The following is a 22,728-nucleotide window of genomic DNA, read 5'->3' as shown; positions in this document are numbered from 1 at the left end:
GCTGACTTTTAATTTGCCAAGAGTAATTAGAAGAGGTATGAAATGAATTTTTAGATAACATTGAAGTCACTGCCAGAGCCGGAAATGCCAAAATATTTATTGGCAAGAAAAATCTGTACATCACCAAGCAACTCTTTGCCCAGAAAACCACCAGTTTGAGGTTGTTGGCCCATTTCCTATGTTCTGCAGGGGAGAAGGATGCTGCAGGGAAGGGTGTGCTAGGGTTTCCTGCTGGTCGAATGGCTGGTGGGACCCCCTCATCATAGCCCATTATGTTGCCACCCAAGCACTTGACTGTAAGATAGGCAAGTTAGATACAACCCAGTCAGCCCAGTGGGCAGATTTGGGATTTCCTGTATGTGGCTAATGAATGCCTCTGCCATGGAGCACAGTGCTCTGCATGCTTTGGGAAGACTGGGAGTGTCCCACATCAGACCACGCCACAACCAGCTATTGCTGCAGCCTGGCCACGGGCTTTAGGTGCTTTGTCTTGTTCTTACATATCTCTGTAAAGCCACCTGTGTTGTGTGCCAGATGGCAAGCAGAGGTGACAATCACAGTGCTTGGTGGCATTTGTGTGAGACCAGATGTTATCCATGAGAGGGTTTCGTCCTTTCAGGATGCAACAGTGCAGGATGCTGAGCTCTCACCTCCTCTGAAACTGAGGTGAAGATGCTCACATTATTTCAGGATAGTTTTTTGATCTGAATATTTGATTTAATAATTATTTTCTAACTATTTGATTTAATATTGAATAACTGATTGCATCAGAACTGGACCATGGGGGCTGCTGTACAGTGGCCAGGCCATTCCCGGCAGGTTAAGGACAGCCTGGCCAAAAGGAAGAAAAAGTAAGTGTATTTTATTCAAGGTCACACAAATGTTTTAGGAATCTTATCTCCCTCTCCTGTGTGCTGACCTAGTGCTCTCTTCCCCAAATCAAAGTTTCTTTCTAACAGGTGAGCAGACACAGTCTGTGCCCTTACCTGAGGTTCAGAATACACATATGGTGTAAAGAAATTCTCTAGTTCTATCTTCAATGGGAAGTCAGTGGAAAAGTTGGGGTTGGTTTTAATATCTGTGTGTCCTTGGTCATGACAGAATTGTTTCACTGTATTAGAACTGCTGACATTTGTTTAAATGTTTACATACCAGCTTAAAATTCTCCTGGTAGTTACTGCCAGAATCCTAAATAGTTAAAAGATGGGGCTTAGTCTAGAGCCTAGGCTTTAAGTGATGGTAGGCTTCCTCTTTCTTTAAAAAAGCCTTTATTTGTATCAGCTCATTTGACTTCCTTTACAAATAATACCAGCCCACTACTTTTTACATAGGGGATGAAATATTGGCAGTATCTGGACACCAGTGTTACTTCAGATTGGATTGCAGAGTTTGTTTACATTTTCTCTTGTGAAACCATCTGCTAGGAGGATGCTTGACCTTTTTTTTGGTAGTAACCTAACTCAAAAGCATGGGGCTTCACAAATAGGAAACCCCAAGGTGATCGTTGGCATGTCTTTGCTACAGGGAGTTAAACTCAATTGTTCTCCAAAGGTTTACTAAAACGGAAGTATTTTAGGAATGCAAACTCAGGCTTATAAGCTCCACATGATCTAGCAATGTGTTCTTCACCTTTGCATAAGTCAGAGGTGTACTTTCCCTCCCTGGAGCCTGTGAAACATCCAGCAGCACATGAGCAAGCAAAAGGCATGCTGCTTCTGACTAGCTTTACTACAGAAAGGAGTCCCTGGTGAAGGACACCCCACGGGCATTCATTCTTGGGTGCATCATCCCCATGGACCAATTTGATTTCATTTTTCAAATGAACCCTGCTTTGGGACTCTTCTTTCACTATTTTGAGTGCCCCCACTGCCTCTGTGGGCTTGGGAAGAGCTCAGTACCCCACAGTGGGTTCTGAAAGTCCAGAGCATATTTCTTCACTGGGCTATTTCATGGAGGATGGGTGTTGTAAAGTGCATGCTACAACCAGGGGTCTGTGAGAGGCACTGGAGTCCATGACCTGCCCCCGCCTGCTGAGCAGTGGGGCTAAGGGAGCCCAGCAAGGTCTGTGCTGCTGGGAACTTGCTGCAGGCTGCAGGGATCACTGACAGAAGCTTAGCTCTAACTTTTTTAAGCTGACTTAGCAGCAACTGCTTCACCCTCCAGTGTACGTCAATAAAATCAGTCAAGGCTTGTACCTGACCTAAATCTATGTGACTGCTGTAGAACTGGTACCCACTTGTATCAAACAGGGGCTTGCACTGCTGCATCCAGCAGAGAGGTCCCAGATCAGCTGAGAAGCCCAAGAACTTGGCATTTTGGGTGCTTGTAGATAGGATACAGAAGGCTTAAATCCTGGCATGGCTGAGACTTGGCACATCAGCTGCAGAGAGAGACCTGACCTCCCGCTCTCCCAGGCTGTGTCCCTCTCCACAAACCCTTCCTGTGACATCCTCAGGTTGCACACCTAAAGATGTCCATGCTGGCCCAGGAGTGCCCATGCTGGGGAGGCGGGCACCTGTCCCACCTGAGGGTTCATTGCTGCTGGGTAGGACCCAGATGAGCTGTGTTTAAGCTTGCTGGGAAAACCCAGATGAAGTAAAATATATCTGTCTTTTGCCAATGAGTTCAATCGGTAGAACAATGACACAGGGAACAGAAAGCCTGAAGTTTACATTCAGAAGTCTTAATGAGACAAAAAATATTGCCAGTAGGTAAGCAGGATAAGATCTCTGTAATTGCATGTCTCCTTGTAGATCCAGTCCTAGGGCAAAACTGACAACTTCATATCAGCAATGTCTGTGGCTGTTTAGAAACACAACTAAACACTGGGCTGACCAGTGGGTTTGTATCCCAAACAGAGAGTGACACAGCTGGAACTACAGTGGAGTGTTAACATTGCCTAATACTTTCCACTAAGGCATCACTGTTTCTCTTTCTTTTGACTTTGCCAATTTTCAACTGTTGGGGCCAAAATTCTGCATACCAGGTGTTTGCCTCAGGCTGAGAAAATCTGAAAAATTTCAGCCAAAAAATGTGTTCCTTTTATGAAAGGATGAGGTAATGGGAGCACTCAGGTGAGCTGCCCATCCAAGAAACTCTGGAAGAATTTCCTCTGTGTGGCTCCTAGAACCTGGCTCTGGGAGCCAGGTCTCCATCTCTGCCATTTCACCGTGTGTCAGGGAGCAGCTTTCTGCCTGTCCCAGTACAAGGGGCTCAAATAAGACCGTCTGTGCACACACTCCCATTCCAGCAGCTGAAGCAGCTGAGATTTCCCAGTTGCGATGGATACCTGCCTAATTTTGGGACTGGCAGTGATTGGGATTGGACTGGCCCTGGGCACCCCCAGTGCCCTGAAACAAAGGAGGAGAAGTTGTTTGACTCTTCCCTTGCCAGACATGATGCAGTGCCAGAAGGAAGACAGTGATCTTGGAGGAGGTGCAGGAGATAGCAAGCAGTGGATCAGACCAGTGCATTGATTTTGTTTCCAGGGCTGCCAGAAAAAAACACTACTGTTCCTCATCCTGTCCTTCTCACCTGGGGCAGCATGGGCTGTACTCTTCAAAGGAGAAAACAGGAAGTACAGACAGGGCAACCCGCATTGTTGCTCATTGGTTCTGCCCCACCAGCAGCATCCAGCCCATGTCCTGCTTAACTCTTCAACTCAATTGCTGCCTTCCCACTTCCCTGTATGCTAGGTGAGGTGGATAACTACTTTCAGGTAGCAGAAAGGTGGCAGCTTTGAGCCTTCAGATGTCAGAGAGCACCACATGTAGCACCCAGCCTCCTCTGCTCCTCCTTCAGTGCACCCATGTTTTGAACAGGCGACCTGTCCCTCGCCTGTGCACCCCACCTGCAGTAATTCTGATCAGTGCGGGCAATCACCCAAAGCAGTGCTGGGGATATGAGAGAAAACTATTTCCTCATATAGATTAAAAATACCATTATCAAGTCAACTGGACAGTCTGCCAGCATGGGTAAGTTTGGCAATAAGCTTTTTCTTGTTCTTTCTGTTTTTCTTTCCTGTTTCCCCATGACTGTATCTTGGTTGAAATCCTGCATGTTGGTTTTTGGAAAACTTCATTACTGCACCCAGCCAGAAACAGATGCAGATATGACTGTGGCAGTTACAGGCTGTCATCAAGGGGTCAACCCAAATGCCCACCACCAGAAAGTGGTGATGAAGCAGATTGTTTCAGAGGATGCTGAGAAGACACGGCACCAATGGAAAACCTATGTCTTATTTCTCTATGTAGACACGTGCACCTCTGAATGTGCTACTGAGTCCTTCTACTGCAAGTAAGGGTGCTGAATACTGCATCAAACCCACCTGGGGAAAAAAAAAAAAGAAAGAAGGATCGTTAGAGTGCCCAAGGGTTTGTTCTCAAGGCCGTACATGCTCTTGCCTTCCTCTGTTTCTTTTTGATTGCTTGTCAGCCTCTTAGGCTGTGCTGTCAGTCCAGTCTTGCTCATTCACGCGCTCATAGTTTATCCAATTATTGCATTACCAGCAGTGAGGAAGTGCAATAGACTCTTTCCTACCCACTGCTGAGAGCAAATGGCAGGGGAAGTGTGTGGGTGTGTGGGGGGGCGTGGGGGGGAGGTGTGTGTGGTGTGTGTGTATGTAGATTGCTTGGAACATTCTCTAAAGCTGCATGGTAAATTACAGAATATGCTAGGGAGGTAAAATTGGGTAGGAAGGGTTTCTTGCTAGAAAGACTCTATTAATAATTTCTATTAATTAAAACACATTAGTGTTTTTTGGGGGGTTTTGGCTGAGTTCCTTACAATTTCTAACTTGTTTCTACTTCTGCAGAATGACCCTCTGGTGCAGAAAACTTTCCTGATCAACTAATTATTTCAAAGAGATCCTGGACAATCACTGGTACAAGCCTGCCATTTCTGCTCATGCTGACCACATTTCAGAGCTGAGGCATCATCTGCCAAGTCCCACACTAACATTCACCTGCTTCAGCACTCCCTCCCACCTGCTCTTTACATCATTGTCATCCCACATTTTGGGTACAAAACCTGCTAGGGGATGGTAAAAAATGAAGAATCTCATCAATTGCTTGACTGCGCTTTGATAGCAGCACTGAAATCACTTAGCAAATACAATTTCCTCGCTATGTGTTGGCTACTGCTGCTGGTGGGCTGGTGGGGTGTCATGCATCACTGACTCTGGAATCTGAGTAGCAACATTTACTTTGAATCAGTTTCTAAATCGTTTCACTTTTTGGCCTCAGGGTCCCGTTCTCACCCAGGCTGTGCTATTAACAGTGCCTGCTAGGACTGGAGGAGGTTTCAGTCACCACCACATTCACATAATGACAATGAGAGCTGAGGAGGCACAAAATAACAAACCCAGGGGCTGCAGCTCATTCCCTGGGGTTCTCTCCTGTCCTTCTGCCTCTGCATCACTGCTCTGGTGGCCAAACCCTGCAGCTGAGGTGCCTTTGTGCATCCCCAATGCCCTCTCCAGAGGTAAACCTGCACCTCCTCTGTGCTCTGCCACTGCAGAAACTACAGTTTCTCTGAAACTGCCCACAGACACCTGTTCCCTCTGTGCCCACCATAGCACTGCCTTACTGAGATTGATGAAATCTAGCTCCTGTAGTGCATTTTCCTCAGAGTTGGGACCTTTTCTCTTAGCAGTTGATGACTAGAAGACCTAAGACACACCCCTGGGGCTCTGCTGCCTTCCCAACTCAGGTCACAGGCTCTTTACACTGCTTTCTTTTGACCTCAGAGACATTTTACCAGTCTCACAGCTTGGGAAGTTTGACATTGAGCTGGCCATAGTTGTATGGCCAGAGAACCAGGATAGGTACACTCAGTGGTTTCTGCCACCAGGAGGATTGTATGTGGTTCTGGAAACATGTTAAAGGCAAATGTTGGCTAGGTGAGATCTCCAGATCCTTAATATGTGTAAGAGACAAATCCTGGTAGGATTTTCCAGTGATCCTTTGTAAGATCTCTTACTGAGCACGCCTCTGTGCTTGCGTTTGCAGAGGAAACACCTCTGGGGGAGTGAGGGACAAAGTGGGGAGATGGAGTATTTGCTTGTTTGCAGTACAGAGTTAGTGTAACCTGTGGTGTGATGTGAGCAGGCAAAGGGGAAGATGACCTTATGGTTTTGTTTTTCTTCCAGCTGCCTGCGGTATTTTTCATTTCCGTCTTACAGTGTGCTCACTTCTAGCTTATGGTCTGCTCACTTCTATCTGAAAAGAAATTGAAAGCATGTAATTGAAGAGCTGGTTGCTAGCAAGGTGAAGTCTTTATGCCTGTCACCTCAGAAGAAAAACTCATCTTAAAAAACTAAACCTGAAATGCTCTGGGACAAATTATATCCTCAAAAAACCCCCATATATTGTTATAGGATCATTTTTTTTTTTTATGACACAGAGTTAAAAATAATTTAGATGTTGGTCTGACTTGTGGGTGACAGTGAGAATTTGCAGCTGTGGGAATTAAATCCCAGAGGCCAAAAATGATACTTGCAAAAAACCTAATCTGAAGCAAGAATGTATATAAGGAGGCCAGAATAAGGCTGAGATGAAAACCAGATTTCAAGTCTGATGACATCTTTAGGCTTCTGTCTTTTCCAGGAGAGAAAAGACCAATGAGTGCAATAGCAACTAGTAGCGCTCTCCTGGCCTTTTTAAAGTACTTCTGAGCTCTGAATCTCTTAAATGAGATTTATTACATCTACCAGAGTAACGTACAGTGGATCTTCTGCTGAGGCTTTACATGTCTGTGGTTTTCAGTGGAATATTTCTTCAGTTACACAGTTATCAAATTGTTAATAGAGAAAAAAATGCTACCCAGTCAAAAGCAAACACAAACTAGCTTAGCTATTGTTGAGAGAATTATCTAAAAACATATAATTTATCTGTTAGGGATTATTTTGTTTTGGGTGATTTAGCATGCACAGCACGGTTCCTGATTCAGCAGGAAGATCAGTATCAAGACCTCATTTTGGAAAACAGATCAGATGAAAGCAGTAGTCTTCATTTTTAAGGAGAAATGGCAAATGCGGTACAGGTTAATATGACCAAGTACTGGACACTGCTCTAAAAATAAGGAATTTTGCTAAGGTTTTATCTTGTCAGAGCTTTCGGATACATTGAGACAATAATGCTGTTGCCTCAAGACTTGCCAAATAATTTTCAGGCAAATGTTGAAATCCTCAAGGGCTCTGTTAAACTTTCATAATTTCCAACACTGAAATTGCATATTGCAGAGGTGAAATTGCCTTCAATCTGATGAGCATCTGGCTTCCCCTGATCTAAAAATAGTCTGTCTGGAGCCCCAGGCACCCATCACCATGCTGCTTCATCCGCTGAGCTAGACGGATGCTGGAAGGGAAAGAGACACATCAGTGCTGGGGGAGAGGGGACCCCTCTTCCCACCCAGCAAGCAGACAGCACCAACCTGCAGCCCAGCCCTTCTGCTCTTCATGGGGAAACCCAGCACCAGCTTTAGGTCACATCAGTAGTTGGTGGTATTGCAGGATGCCAGCTGCGTGCCATGAACGGACACTTACCAAAGAGTCCTAGGGTCAGAACAGAAATGTGGAGTCTTCTGAAATGGTTTTCTGATGTGAACAGACAGGGCTGAGGGTGAACCTTCTCACTGCAAGGGTCCCTGAGCATCCCCCCAGGAATGCTTCCAGCCAGGCTGTGCACCCACCAGCACCAGGTCTCACAGACATGGCTCTCTCCTCTTCCGGGCCATGGGGAATAGGAACAAGCAGAAGGTATGACAGGACATGAGAAATACTTCTCATGGATGCCTGGAGTCAGAGCAAGGTCTCCTACTGCTTCTCAGCACCATGCCATTAGGAACCCTGCACATTCCAAGTAATGTACATACTGATCTGTGAGTGAGACAGCTTCTGGGCAAGGCTGGATTTCACCTTGTGCTGAAACTCTGCTCCATTGGCTATTCTTTGCCAGCTAGAAAATACCAGAGAACTTCCTTAATGATTTCTTTGGTTATTCTGCATTTTGTGACAGACCAGTTTCAAACCAGGTCATAAATCTGTGACCTCACAACAGTGGGACAACAAGTCCTGTATTTTTTTCCTGTATGTAACATACCTGTATTGATTTCCAGTATATGCTTTGTTCTGACAAGGAGATTTCCATGGCCATTGAGTTGTCCAATGGATGGCACTTTTTTAAACACATCTAATTTTGTTCTCATACCCCTATTAAAATTGTTGATGAAGATGGAATTTGCATTAAAGCAATTTGCAGAGAACACCAGCCTGGCCATGAGTCAGCATGTGGGTGCCAGGGCATTTATTTCTGATGCTGTCCTGCTGCGTGAGATTGGTGCTTGGGACTGTATTTTCTAACATCTGTGAATGTTGCTTTCCTTGACATCTTCAGTAAGTGGACCAGAACGCTGCTTAGACGTAGGGAGAGGAAATCTGTACAAAGCAATTTTCCTCCAGTATTTCTGCAAAAGGATCCTTCCTCTTCGTGCCAGCTTTATTCAAAGCTCTGGTAAGAGAGAACTTCACTATTGTTTCTTAGATGGCAGCTGCTAATGCTAAACCAAAATATTTTAAATATATATATATAAATACGTGCTGTATTTGCTAATTTGGTGCATGACAGTTACGGCAGTAGCCCATTTTTGCATATGTGTGCTTAGCTGAATGGCACAGTACAGCACCAGTGCTCTTTCCTCTATTTCATCCCTGTGAAGCCCTCAAAGGTTTTTTCTTCAACCTTTTGGTAAATTAAGATGCCATTAATGTTTTTATTCTCAACTGTGTCCTTTTTACTTATGCCAGTAATTCTGACAAGGCACACTTACAAACAGGTAAATTTGCTTCATGTATTTCTGCTCTGCATTTCATCCCTGATAGATGCTTGACAGTTGCCTGTGTATAGAGTTCGGTCTCCTGTGTGCTCTGCTAAATATGAGGCTTGTACCTTGTCTCAGGCACATCTGAACAGCTGCTTTTAAAACCAGGATATTTACCTGTTGAGAGGTTTAGATCAGTGCTCACAATTGTGGTGTGCTAAGTGCTCATTTTCAATATTTTTTTTAAGTATCAACAACTGATTGTTTAATATGAAAAAAATGCTGTTTTTCCAAGATGTTTGAAACAGATAGATTATATATATATATTTGATGCTTCCATGTTTATTAAACACATTAATTGCTGTCTATGTTATTGAATCACCTTTGTTCTTAAGCTTTGTCTTTAAAAAGAGCAATCACATCTTCAAGCATTAACTAAATGTGAAATATTTCATCCCAAATAGTGATCACCACAAATTAAGTTTAAATAGAACCAGAGCTCTACAGCAGAAAATGTTCCACACCATCATTATATAATGCCATATACTACATGCTTTTGGCTTCAGACTCTAATAGTGCAGAAAAGGCTGGGACCAGTGGCATTCCTGTGCGTGACTGTCCTGGCAGAACCAAATTGGTGTCTTGTCACTGAGTCACCTGCTCTGCAGCAGCTGCGAGGCAGTAGGTTTACAGGATCTATTTGCACTTTGAACTAAAAAGCCACAACCTGCTCTGCCTTGTGCAAACACCCATAGCAGGAGCAGGATCCTACATGATCCACCAGCATGCAGATCCTACTGAACAGTAAGTCTATGGACTGGCTTTTCATGAATATTATTTAACCAATTTATTGTGTTTGCATGGATATATAAGTCTTGACAGAAAGACTCGTCACTTTTGTTGGACTTGTTGCAGTAGCAAAGAGCTGCAGCAGTTATCTTCAGGCTGAGATGATTGACTGGAAGTGATTTTTCACCAGGTGACATTTGCAATAATTACATGGTGCTTTGCTTGCTCGGGAGGAAATAATCAGCACGACCTTCAAAAGACTCTACGGAAAGCAGCTCTTGCAAAAACAATTATTTGAACCTCCTACTACGACGGCTCCTGGTACAGCTAGGAAATGAGGAGAGTGTACTGCATGTATGGGAGCTGCTGATGACTGCTGAAAAGACAAGCAGAGCCAGGAGGGAGAAGTGATAAACTCGAGGGAAATCAATATTTCCTTCTGAAATCCTGTGTGTTCTCAACACCTGCTTCTCCCTGCCAGGCTGTGTGGTGGAAAAATCTGAGTGAGTGGCTGGGGAATCAGGCTTATTGCACAAGCTGGAGCAAGGCTGGGAATCTGACCCCATGCTGCATCCTATGGAGGAAAGTTTTTTGGTACCCACTTACTCCAGATCTTACAGCATCATGTGAGACAATAAATTACCTCACATGCTTTCTGCCCTGAGGACAAGACTTTCTCCAAGCTCCATCATCCTGTGGACAACCAACCCACTTGTACCATGGTGAAACTGGGCAGCTTTCTGGGGAGCTAGGGGTGCCTGATCTTGTGGGGTCAGCATTCCCTATCATGTCCTGGGACACAGCCTGGTGACTTGGGTGCACCACCTCCGCTCCAGCCTGCAGTAAATGTTGGACCCAGCGTGTGTTTTCACTCTTCTTCCATGCCAGTTGCAGCCCAGGTCACACTTTTCTGAACTCATCCCTCTGTTAAACAGGGTAATGTCATATAAAAATAGCAACCTATGGCTAACGGGTTTATTGAACGTCCCAGAAGAAACAGCTAGCAACAAAGTTACCCAATATAAATAACTTTTCTGACATCCCCACACCCACCTTCTTGCTGTCAAACTGAGACCAGCCTGGAATATTTTAAGTAGGATTTTTTTAAAAGGAAAGTATACTAAATTACTTTTAATTAACAAACAAGCTAGAAAGACCAAACAACAACAAAAATCTGAAGAGACTTTAAATAAACAAATATATAAATAATTATTCTCAAGCTGAGAGAAAGTTGGGAAAATTACTCATTTTGGGTAATCCTGAAAAGGGTGCCAGAAATCCTGTCTCCTGTTCCAGCCAGTAAAACATGCTGTCTCATCAGGGAAAGCTAATTACCTTTTTGGAGGTTGTTAGACATTTGTGTCTAACATCTTAGGGATGTGTGCATGGCACCAGGGCCTCACCACCCCCTCACAGGCCGGGAGCAGTCTCTACCTCAGCTTCCCAGAAGAGGTGCCGGGAACTCGCCTGTGGTGGTACACTGGATGGACAGGGGACACCGTTTTGGCTTGTTTGAAAGAAAGCAGAGTGCTGCCTTGGGGCCTCCCTGGGTTTCACACACCCTGTGGAAATCCTTGGAGCTGGTGAAGGGCTATGCAATGCACCAGGAGCTGCTGCTGGGTCACCGAGCCATGCCAGCACCTCATTTTGCCAAACCCAGCTGTGCCACCATGGCTGTCACCAAGGCTAAGGGCAGCTAAGGGGTGGCAGGGTAGAGATTTGGATGAGGCACTGCATGATTTCCACAACATCTATCGCTGTAGGCACCCTTCCCATCGCTAGGGCTGCTGGCTGCCGAGACACAGCCGCTTAGGTGAGGGAGTCTAGCCACATTTCTGGCTTCTTGCAGCACTGGTACAAAGTCTTGCACAGTGCTCTGTTTGCTCAGCTCTTTGGAGAGCACTGGCTGTGTTTACTTACAGCTGCCTTGTGCAAAAGCTGGCTGCATTCCAGCCAGAGTCCATGAGCTCAGCCCAGGATGTGCCCTTTCTGCTTCCTGGGAATTCCCCCCTTCCTTGGGACTGCAGACGTTCTCCCACTTTAGGCTCTGCTTCATTGCACAGATCCTCAGGGCTGGATGAGTTTCTTTTGTCTGCCCTGCAGGTAATGCAGAGCCCATGTTGGTGTTCCCTGATGCCTAGCATCTCTGTTAGTAAGAGTATTGCCTATCATTTTCCAAGGAGCACACCCTTGTAAGGCAATGGATGAGGTCTGTGAGCATATCAGTGCTTGGAGTTAAACACCCTGCACCTTCTGAACTGGAGCCCAACCATCTGCTGTACAACTGAGGATTGGTCAGAACACTGCTGGTGACTCAGTGGAGGAAGCAGAGGCATGGGCAGTCTATTTTTAGCTGTCAGTAAATGTACTAAAGTGGCTTACTGCTGAGTTGAAGAAAGGACAGACAATCCCTGCTTGCCCTATTTAGGGAATAAATGTGAAATACTTGCATCCATTTCTAAAGTCTAAATGATAGGTACTGCTGGGGAGAGGTGTGCTGGGGAGAACAAATCCCAGGCCATCCCTCTGTGCAGCTCAGGACAGGCTTTGCTTCACAATGCAGCAGCAATATAAAAGGCAACCAGCACTTTTGCAGAAAGAAAAGCAGAGGAGGAATGTGGCACTCACCTGGAAGTGTGCTGCAGCTACCTGACAGTGCTTAAGTCTGCTCAGCCCTTCTTGAATAGGATGTAAATAAGTGATGGGCAGCAATGAGCCCAGGGGGACTGTTAAGCTTTTCTTTTACAGAGGGGAACAGTAAGGAAGAAAACTGAAAACCAAATGTTGAAGCTATGTCTTGAATCAAAGATAATAATCATATATAAAATAATAATCATAGAAGATACTGAGTTGGAAGGGACCCACAAGGACCATCAAAGTGCAACTCCTTGCCCTGTACAGGACCCCTCCAGGAATCACACCATGTATATATATGTAAACAAGCTTCTGTTCACTTTGTATCAGAATATGAGAAAATATTTGGGTAAACTAAGAATTTGTAGATTCACAGCCAACAAACATGTTTGGCTCATCCGGTAAAGAATTGTCTGTAGATACAGCAAACTTCAAGAGTATAGTAACCTTGCAAGGAAGATGAGCTATTAGTGGGTATAAAAATACACATAGAGATGTTAGTAAATTTGAACAAGAACCATTTTTGCCTGAAATGTCTTCTGTTACCATAGACCGTAACTCTGACTTTGACTGAAATGGAGAAGGAAGAAGTCACTTTTCTCTGTATGTGGCCTTCCTTCTCTGGTCTTTGTTTTCAAGGCTTCTGCACATCCCCTCGGATGGGGTAAGAGTTGACATTCGAGGGATGGATGTTGGCAGGGATAAATTTGCCTAGAAAAATGCGCTGGCCAGGGCTGTTGCTGGGATAAGATGCCATGAAGGAGTGACTGGACCAGTGAGAGAAATGAGCTAAATGGTAAGAAGAGAGAAAAATAGGTCTCAGCAGGGCACCTGCATGTGGGTGTCTGGGGCTGGACCAAGATCTTCCTTCAGGAGGGGTTTGCCTCATGGGAGATGAGACATAAACTGGGGGAGACACTTGCAATTTGGTCTACAGATTGTTGTTGCCATTGCATCAGTTCTCTAAAAAGAGACTAAGAAAGCCTTTTCTATCTCCATCTGTCAGTGGCAGTGGGAAAGGCTGCTCTGCCACAGGCAGGGCTGCTCTTTAAAAGCTTTCAAATGCTCCTCTGCTGAGATGTTGTCGAGGTTTATTTCCTTGCAGTGGCTGTGGTCACAGAGCGCGTGATGGGCTCACAGCAGCAGGAGGCAAAGCATCTGTACTGAAACAATGTCAGCACTGTAAAATGATTCGATACATGGGAAAAAATAGCTGGGGGCGATGGAATGATGGAATGACCCCTAAAGGGAAAAAGGAAGAGGGTAAACAGCCTCTTGGGTTTTATTCACTATATTCTAAGCATTGGCAGTTACTAATGGAGGTCAAGGGGAATCTGCAGTGCAGGTCAATATTCTAGTGAGAGGGTTAATTAAAAAGATATATTTTCTCTTTGGCGACATTATGTACTGGATTTGTAGGGATGGTCTGTTGGCTCTCCAAGACTATTCACACACAGTCACTTGCAAATCTTGCAGAGCTTGTAGCTTTTCCCAGCAGGTACCTGTGGCCCACCTCGGCAGTGTCCCTGCAGAATTTGAAGTGGGTGTGTAAAGAGCTCTGCCTGTGCCTGAATCAGCCATGTCCAACCCCATGATGTGCTCCTGGGACTTGCACTACTGATGCTCAGCTCGGCATCTGCCTGTTCCTCATCCTCACCTGCCTTCCTCCCATCACCTCTGTGGCTAGAGGAACAGGGCTTGTTTATCTGCTTTGGCAGAGGAAGGCACAGGAGTTTTCCACATTGTATTATTGATGTGAATATTGGTGAGAAAACAAAGACCGAATGTTTAAAAGCATGGGAGATATTAGAGCCACATGGGTTTGGTGGTTGAATCACCCAAAAATAATCGCTTTAACTTGCTGGGCCAGGATAAAGGTCACATCTCTAGGAATGCCACATAATAAAAAATCAATTTAAAAGTCAATATTCTTAAGTTTTCCCTGCAGAGAGCCTGTCTGGAGTTGCATTTCCTCACAGCTGGTCTTTATGTGCAAGATGTTCCTCATGCAGAGCTGCAGCTTCTGCTCACTGTGTGCTCCCAAAGCTCCAGCCCAAGGCTGGCAAGGCCAGGCACTGGTGCTAAGGAATCTTGTGCTGCTGTGAAACACGACATTCATAACGCACCAGTTCCTTCTTTTCAAAATCAGCCTTTGCAATCTTTCTGTGTCCGTAGAAGACACCACACTGGATGTGAGCAGGTTCATGGTACCCAGCAGCTGTGGCTGTCCCTCAGACATCGCTCCCTTCCCTGCTGTGCATTCGGGTGTTTGGGTCTTAAAGTGTACAGGGTTGCTCTGCAGCAGACTCCAATTGCTTTTTGTAGGTGGCTGCCCAAAACAGGAGCACTTCAGTGTTTGTATTTTTTAGAGGATGGTTTTAGTCCTCAGCTCTAACCACCTATACTCTTTATTCCTTGCTGAAGCCTGAATCAGAAAGGATTTTCTTGTCATTTTGCACTGGAAGAATTTGAGGACTGGTAAGAGCAGTGATTCTTGTCAGCGGAGATGAGGGAAATGGTCTCTCTTCTCCTATTGCTCCAATTCTCCTGGCTTCCCTCCATCTTCCATCTGTGCAAAATCAGAGGGAGGGCTGTGAAACACCCCAGCATACAGTGGTGAAAATGTCTTCCTCTCTGGGGCTTTGGCAATTTTAATGGAAACCTTGGTTTATTCCAGTGCTGGACATTGCACAGCCCAGCCTTATCTCTGCTGATATTTCAGTTCCTGTCTTAGACCCAGCAAGATCATCAAACTTCACATTGCCCCTGGGATCTGTCCTTAGGGGTATTTTTGACTTTGAATCACTCAGTCTCATAACTTGGCTCTTTTCTTGCACTTGTCATGAAGTTTCATAATCTGGGGTCTCTTGCACTGGGATCTTTTCACCAATGTTTTCCTTTGGCTTTAGTTTTGTGCAGTTTTATTTATCAAATCCTTCATGAAGCTTCCTGCTACTGCAGGCAATAATTATTCTTATGTGTACAGACACTGCACTAGAAAAATTTCCGTTGCCTCTAAACATACCTGTTTAGCATTAAAATATGGAGTTTGGCTATTTTTGGCAATTGCCTCATAATGGTCTTCACTGCAGAGAAGTTTTCTGACCACAGATTTTGTAGTCAACATGTCCTTCTCTTAGACCTGGGTGTTCAGTTGCTTGTGGGTTTGTATTTTACCATTGCCACATCTTCATCTTTAGACATTAATTTCCTTCTATAGCTTTGAAGAGCAACACTTTATTTAATTATTTTTCTTCTGTTATGGGGGTAAACACTTCTTTGTTGATTCAACCACTTGCACTTTGAAACCTTTTGCCTTGTTTTTATTGTTTTGTTATGTCTTGGCTGAGCCAGTGTAGCTCATCAGCTTTAATTGGGGAGAAAGCACAGGGTGTGTTTGCTTTTCCCTGAAAACCATTTTCTGCTTCATAACAAATTTTAAAGGCCTATAAAATTAATTAATAGCCTGCCTGAGTGCAGCTGGTGCTGAAGGGAAGTACAGCCTGCCCTGCCACAGAGCAGTGGGGAGTCCACCATCCTCTTCCCCCCTCTAAAGGCACTGTGTGTGTTTTGGGGCTGGAAATACTCTTTGAGTAACTCAGTGAGCAGCTGACCCTCTGCATATCAGTGAGATTTATGCTTGGAAATGGAGGTAGATTATCTCCAGGAGTGGGAGATAAGTTGCCTTTTCTCCAGCAGCCCCTTTGCAGCTCCCATCGCAGGGCTGGGGGGCCAGCAGGACTGTCCGGAGGGGAGCAGGGGCTCCCCTGTGGAGGCTGGTGGTGAGACACTATGATTTCAGTTCTCCTGGGGGTTAAAGGAACAGAATTTGCCTTTATTTTAGTTTGGCTGAAGCTGAGCCTCTGTGCTGCCAGTTCTGCCCATAGTGTGCCCACAGAGCCACCAATGGTTTATGAAAGCTGCACAGGAGGGGATGGTGGCTTCGCTCCTTGCCTTCCCCTCTCCTACGCTGCTGCAGCCCCACAGGTCTGCTCAGGCTGGCTCTGGACTGGGCTGTGCACAGGGCCAGCCCTGGATGGGCAGCGCTGCTGCCCGCTGCACCGTGGGGCAGAAATCAGAGGTGGTGGGGCAGGCAGGAGAAATGCCTGCTCTGGAGGAAGCTGGTATCTGCCCCATAGCAGACATGGTGCCAATTTTTTGCCCTCTTTGTTGAAGACACAAGGATTTCCTTCTGAAGGAGAGCTTAATATAGGAGTTTTGGACTCCTGGTTTAACATACCAAGAACAAGCACCTTAAGCAGCTGTGTTACTGCCTGTTCTGGACTGAGCTCTCTTTTGTAGCTTTGGTCCGTCCCAAAAGACCACACCTCCTCCTTTCTTGCAGACTTGATTTCTTTACATAAATGTTTACGTTCAGATATTAATGTTGCAGTGAGTGGGAAGGTCAGTGACTTAAATGCTTTCCTCTGGGATGCAGATGCAGAAGTGCTCCAGCCCCTTGTGATGTTATTGACAACCTCGGTGGGAATCTGATGTCGTCCATCTTGCCATTTCACTCCCAGGAACTGGATCTCTTGAGCAGGTCCTTTGACCTTGCTCTTCTTGATGGCAAAACCAGCTTCCAGGAGAATTTGGATGATTTTCTCTCCTTCCTCAAACACTTCTGTTGCAGTGTTCCCCCACACAATGAAGTCATCGATGTACTGCAAATGTTCTGGAGCCTCACCTTTTTCTAGTGCAGTCTGGATCAGTCCATGGCAGATGGTGGGACTGTGCTTCCACCCCTGGGGCAGTCGGTTCCAGGTGTACTGCACGCCCCTCCAGGTGAAGGCAAACTGAGGCCTGCACTCTGCTGCCAGAGGAATGGAGAAAAATGCATTGGCAATGTCAATAGTGGCGTACCACTTCGCTGCTTTGGACTCCAGCTCGTACTGGAGCTCCAACATGTCTGGCACGGCAGCGCTCAATGGTGGAGTCACTTCATTCAGGGCACGATAGTCCACAGTCAATCTCCATTCTCCTTCCGATTTGCGCACAGGCCAGATGGGGCTGTTGAAGGGTGAGTGGGTCTTGCTGACCACCCCTTGGCTCTCCAGCTCACGGATCATCTTGTGGATGGGAATCACAGCATCTCGATTTGTCCGGTACTGTTGGCGATGCACTGTCGAGGTAGCAATTGGTACTCTTTGTTCTTCCACCTTCAGAAGGCCAACTGCAGACAGGTTCTCTGATAGTCCAGGCAAAGTGTTCAATTGCTTAATGCCGTCTGTCTCCACAGCAGCTATTCCAAAAGCCCACCTGAGTCCCTTTGGGTCTCTAAAATACCTGTTCCGGAGGAAGTCTATGCCCAAAATGCACGGGGCCTCTGGGCCAGTCACAATGAGATGTTTCTTCCACTCATTTCTAGTGAGGCTCACCTCAGCTTCCACCAAGGTCAAATTTTTGTGATCCACCTGTTACACCAGAAATAGAAACAGATTCTACCCCCACATGCTGCGATGGGATTATTGTACACTGTGCACCAGTGTCAACCAAGGCATCATATTTTTATGGTTCTGATGCACCAGGCCAACGAATCCACACAGTCCAAAAAACACGGTTTTCCCTGGCCTCTACCTTTACCTGCTGCAGTGTGCAATAGGCATATGCCAAAGCCCAACATATTGCAAGGAGCTTGTTCTCATTAGAATTGTCATTGTATTTCTCTTTCAGATATTTCACCACCTAAGCTGGTTTATGAACTTGTTCAGGGGGAAAATTGCAAACCATTGAGTCAGAGAATTTCTTCAAGATTTGGCCCATATCCTCCCATTCCCCACACCACTCAGGATGTTCCACCTTTGGGTCAGGTGTCTCAGCAGTCACCCTGGAAATCTGAGCTCTTATTCTAGACAAGCTGTGAACCACATAGAGGAAGATTACCAGATTACATACCAGGAGGGTGGTCTCTTTAACATCCAGGGGATGCTGAACATTCTCAAAAGATAACCTATCAAATTTAAAGGGAAGGGAAACCCCGTCTCCTCCTCTTCTAACAATCTGGGTGCAATAACTAATAAATTCCCAAAACAGGCTACTGAAGCTAGGACTGGGGTTAGGACGGAGAAACCACATATCATACACACTTCGAACAGCTGCCTGTGCCTCTATTAACTTCTTATAAATCATTATCACCGAGCACAGCGAGATAGAAATCCTGATTCGTCTCCCTTCTCTGTAAAATTTACATATCAGGGACAAGATTGGAGCAAGTTGTGGATAGGCAAACAACCCTAGGGACCAAAAAAACCATTAGTACCTCAATGAAGCCTAAGGACCAGAAAGACATGAGTACATCAAGCCAGAGAGACATTATGAACTCAACCAGCATGGTGACTACTTTACCCCAACGCAGAATAAGTAAATTCAAACCAAAATGTAATTACTACAGGTTTTTTCACTTTCCTTCGAGCCCCGCATTGGGTGCCACTAAATTTGTTCTGGTTTGGCCAAATTTAGAAATATATCCTCTGAGGGAAGGCACAACCACCCCTCCCCCACCAGGTGTGGGAAAAATAAATTTTCCTCTAAGGAAAGTGAAGGAGATAAAACTATTTACTTAACAAACACATGGGAAAAGGAAAATAATGCTAAATAATAAAATCTCTTGCTGTGGAGAAAAAGCTGGGAAAGTGTTAGAGTCCTCCCTTTGGTCTCCTCAGAGCTGGGGCTTGGCCCAGGGCCAGGCCCTCTGCGCTCGGTGGAAAGTCCTCCTGATGTGTTCTAATATTGAAGCAGTCCAGCAGAAAAGGGAGAAAATCCGAAATTCCAGGGAAGGGGAAAAAAAATTCAACTCTCAGTCTCTCTCCAGAGAAAAAGAAGCTGAACCACTGGCCAAAAGCTGACTGGAAAGCCACAAGCCGGGTGCCTCCTCCCTCCCCTGCCGCAGCTGGAAAAAAAATGCTATCTCTGTGTGACCTTGAACAAGCTGCAAACTGCTTTGAAAAAGTTTTGCTCAGTTTTTTTCCTTCCCCCTCTCAGGCTCAGTTTAGAGGCATAGAAAGGCACAAAGTTAATTTCTGGGCATAGGGCAGCGACATGGGATACACATCATAAAGTCACCCCAAGACACCCCTGCACACCTTCTTCCACTGTGGGAGACATGAAGTTTCCCCAGGCAGGTCTACAGTGGTCTCTTAGTGTTTTCTTACTGATTTATCCTGACTCCAAAATCTTTGTTATTTTCTTGAATGCTTTGTCTTCTCAGGGACCTTCAGGACTTTTGATTATGAAATTGTTTCAAAGTATTAATTTGCTCTGTTAAACAAGGCCACAGTTTACTTTCTCATTGTGTGACCTGCAGAAATAAAACCAAACACGGGCTCATCTGAATATGTAGAGACATGATCCAGGCTGGAGAGCCCTGAAAGGTGATGGGTCTGCAGAGCAGTGCAAGTAAGTGTAGGGCTAAGGACCAAGGCAGGTGTAAGTACAACAGGAGGGGCAGACAGCAACCCCTACTTGGCTGTCTGCAGCTGCTGGGCCACCAGCATGATGGCCCAGGTGCCACAGAACTGAATATGGATATGGACTTTGGGAGGGGATCCGCTGCAAATTCCTGAGCTGTCCTCACATGCTCCTGATGGGAGGACAGATCCACCTGAGTGTGTCACGTCTGGTGCCTTATCTGCACCTCACACTGCAAGGTGTTCATCACACCCTTCTTCTCTCGAGTGGCTGAAAACCCGTGAGCGTTATCTCGGCACACATGTGGGTTAAGTAATAGCCACAATTAACACACCTCTGTGTAATTAGAGAATAGCACCTGGCCTTGCCTGTGAGGCTTGAGCGGAAGCCAAGCTGTGTGGGTGGAGGGTTTCCCCAGAGGTCCTGGCAAAGGCGGGGCCAGGCGATGGATTGATTACAGCTGTGTGTGAGGGGATTTAAAAATAGCTCTCCAACTTTCCAGAGGAATGTATTTGTTATGGAGTCACTGAAAGGCTGTAGTAAGAGATCCAGGAGCAGCCTCTGGGAGCAAGCCAAGACATAGAGCTTCTTCTGGGCACAGTGCTCCGTGGAAAGGCAGGCTTGGGCTGCTGAGCAAGAAACCTGCTCCTGTTTGTTTGCCCTGTGTGTTCAGGGAAACAAGACACTGTGTAGTCTCATACGATAAATAAACATTGCTGCACCAAGGAAATGCTTGACGTATCATCAGTTGTATTGTAGTGGAAACAACCTGGCAAGACCCCGCTTACTGGCTAATCCTCTGGCCAGAAGGAGGTAACAATATGTTTCAAATGTTAATTAACTACTTCATTACGTGTCTGATTTTCTGGTTTTAAACAAATAACTAAGAAGGCTTGTTTAGCAAATATATTTACTGTGGCATCCTGGTTCACTGCTCAAACCAAGAAGATCTCAGCCTTAACAGCAAAATTGTTAGCTTGGGTGTAACAGCAGAGCTAATCACTAACACATGGGGAACACAGAGCAAAAAATCTGCAAACGGACAAGGAGCATAGCAGGGAACTGAAATAAGGGACACACGTTCTGCTACTCTGCAAGAAAAAGATGTTTCCACCTTTTAGATACACAGAGGTCCTAATTAACTGTTCATGATGGTGATGCATTAGGATGAAAGGGCCTCCCATGAGCGTGGAATTAATGCACAGGTTCAGGTGAGTGTTTTCCCAAATACGTTCCCTAAAACACACCTCCAGCATACACACTAGGATGGGTGGGGAAAGAAGCCGTGACATTCAGATTGGTTAGGGCAGAAAATGTATATGGCTTCAATGGAAAGAAGAGATCCCTTAAGAAGGAGAAAAATAGAAGCAGGGGTTATGCTGAGGGAAAAAAAAGGAGATGGAGCCATTGTGCAGGTCGGGGGGAGACTGTGGGGGCCAGGCCAGGGGGGATCCTTGTACAACATCATGGAGCTGCAGGGTTTTGTAATCTCAGTGCTATGATAAACTCCAGTGAAGTGTAGATTTGACAGCACAGAGCAGCAGAGGCATTGGCTGTGTGTGCAGTAAAGGTAGGTCAGTCCTATCAGGAGTGAGAGCTTGCTGAGATAGAGGGGAGTTGATTAAGATCTGTGGTTTACCCTATACAAACCCATGGAGTCACACCAGCCACACCAGCACGTGTGAGAGATTTGTTTGGGCCTAGGAGGCATTTGTTGGAGGACAAATTGGGTTTTTATTTCAGGGATAAGTTTTTGGAGATGGTCATGAGGGGAATTATTTACTTGCAAGCAGTAGACATTTGCCTGTGTGCTTCTGAGAGACCAGAGCTCTTGCAGTGCTCTTGGACATAGGTCTGCAGATGATAACCTCATCTTTTGGCCACAGCATGCTGTGGGTTTGCCTGCAGGTTTACATATGCTCAGGAAACGACAGGGAGATAGATATGTAGAGATATATCTCACTGTATGGACTAGATGCAGGCAAGCATCAGGATGTCTGAAGGTATTGTGCCAGCCTTTTGGGACCCTCTGCTAGTGGACAAATTTGTCCTGGTGGTGCATCTTACACCCTTGCTGGCTCAGAAAGCCAAGGCAGAAAAACATCCATGCTGTAAACTGCACATCCTTCCAGCGGCACCAGCCTAGAGCTTTTATTTAGTCTCACATCTCAGGCAGCAGATTTGCCTACTGCAAGGAGACACATGGAGGAAAGGGTTTCTCATAGTTCCAAGAAGACAGCGTTCATCAGCTTCTAGACCTACTGTAAGGAGGAGTCAATTTGTAAGACAGAAGAAACAAAATTAGGTCATCTTTTTCCAAAGAAGAGATGTTTTTTGAGTCTTGTATGATCAAGTAAGTGCAGGAATATGGTTGTTTCTTCTCAGGTTGAGCCTTGACTTCTATTTCCCAGAATAAGTGCATGCATGGAGGTCTACATGCTCCAAACTAGATGATATCACCTTTTAGCCTATAAGTCAGCATTTTGTGAGCACTGCATCAGATTTGTTTTGAGAAAAGCCTTTGAGCTGTTGTAGAGCTATACAAATATTTCAGAATCATTATTTCATTTTTCTTATTAAAAAAAAAAATTGCTGCATCAAAACCAGTTGAATTTTGAGACTCTAGTGGGACATGTTTCTCCCTTTTATGGCTTTTTCCAGCATCCTCTCAGAGTGTGAACACAACCTTGGGTCTGATTCCTCCCAGGAGCCCTGCCAAGCACCCAGCATCACTGGGTGAACACTGGGAGCATCCCCGCATCATCCATCCCCTCTGCTTCTTGTCCTTGAGCACCCAAGGAAAGGGACACGTGCGAAATATACTCAGGTGCACAGAGAAGCAAAATAGCGCAAGATGTAATTTTAAGACATGGGTTAAGCACTCCCAGGGTGTTTAGCTCACACTGCATTTCCATAAGCAATGGCTTCTGCCCTGAGAAACAGCCTGTTGGTCAGACATCTGGCATGCTGGGCAGTAGAGCTGTATCTAACCTGGAAATAGTGGTGACAACAGGTTGAAAACACTAGGAAGAGCAAGTAGCAAGTTTACTTGAGGTGTATCAGTGACTAGGCATGCCATGT

Source organism: Corvus cornix, chromosome 2 (genome assembly GCF_000738735.6).
Source record: "Corvus cornix cornix isolate S_Up_H32 chromosome 2, ASM73873v5, whole genome shotgun sequence".
Taxonomy (NCBI): domain Eukaryota; kingdom Metazoa; phylum Chordata; class Aves; order Passeriformes; family Corvidae; genus Corvus; species Corvus cornix.
This window is presented reverse-complemented; position numbering follows the sequence as displayed.